This window comes from Limulus polyphemus, unplaced genomic scaffold (genome assembly GCF_000517525.1).
Source record: "Limulus polyphemus unplaced genomic scaffold, Limulus_polyphemus-2.1.2 Scaffold97, whole genome shotgun sequence".
In the NCBI taxonomy this organism is placed as follows: domain Eukaryota; kingdom Metazoa; phylum Arthropoda; class Merostomata; order Xiphosura; family Limulidae; genus Limulus; species Limulus polyphemus.
In genome coordinates this window covers 197,527-198,621 of record NW_013665707.1, presented here as the reverse complement: position 1 = coordinate 198,621, position 1,095 = coordinate 197,527, and positions in this window count along the sequence as shown.

Genomic DNA, 1,095 nt, shown 5'->3' with positions numbered 1-1,095 from the left:
AGAAGTGAATGTTATAGGTTGTGACAGTGAACTTTGTTCAGTGTTATTTACTGTATATGTGCTGCTGTTGGTCTGTTATATACTTTGGGTATATACCGTCATTTTGTAAATGATGTTATTTCGTATATCTATGGAAAGTATATTTATATCATATATAAATTCCTTTATATACATTCTATTATTTACATTAACGTAATCTTCCAGAAGGCAAAATTTTAATGCTATAAAACAATATGGTCAGAATATCAAGATCTTCGCGTTTGGTAAGTATAGCAGTAATTAAACTAGATTGCACTGAAAGAGAAACATAGTGTTGAAGCTGAAATATTCGAAATTGTGTGGCTTATTCAAATTCAAAATGCTGTAACATGGTAGAAACTGTTGCTGGTTAAGGAATACATTTAATTAGACTTAACGAAGTATTTGCAGATTTCATAACTTTGAGTAGAAGGAGATTATTGAATTATTTAAGTAACTTTAAAATAGAATATATTGGATTTGCAGGATTAAACAATTTCTAAAATTTTTGGATCTTACTGATTTTTAAAGAAATTGTTCAGTATAGTGTGACATTTTGTATTGGTTGCAAGAATATAATTTTGCATTTAGAAATGTAGCTTTAAATTACCCAAGTTGAAATGTTATCCTTCCAGTGTATGAACCCCAGTGTTAGGAAAACCTGTCAATGCTTGTAAGGTTGATGACCAGGTTTCAATAGGAGAGACACGGTATTTGTGGTCAAATTTATTGAAGTTCTGCGTACATTTTCTAAAAACTTGCTATTTTTGTGGTACCTTACTTATTTGCTTACTGGCCAAGTGCATCTTGGAATACCACAATGTGGCTTTACATATTTGTGTGAGTTGTTATCAAAATGCTGTATTTTTTTGTGTCTTCTGAATGCTCTAACAAACTGAGTTAGCCCATTTGTGTTTGCTATCGAGATATTTTCTTAACAACTGAAACTATCACATTCTTCCCTTCTCACAAACAAGATCCTTCCTCTAGGTTTTTTCTGAGTCTTTGTAAGACCACTTTTTGGGCGCCAGGTTTTATGTGGTAATCCAATTTTTGCATTTTCGGTAAACAGGATTT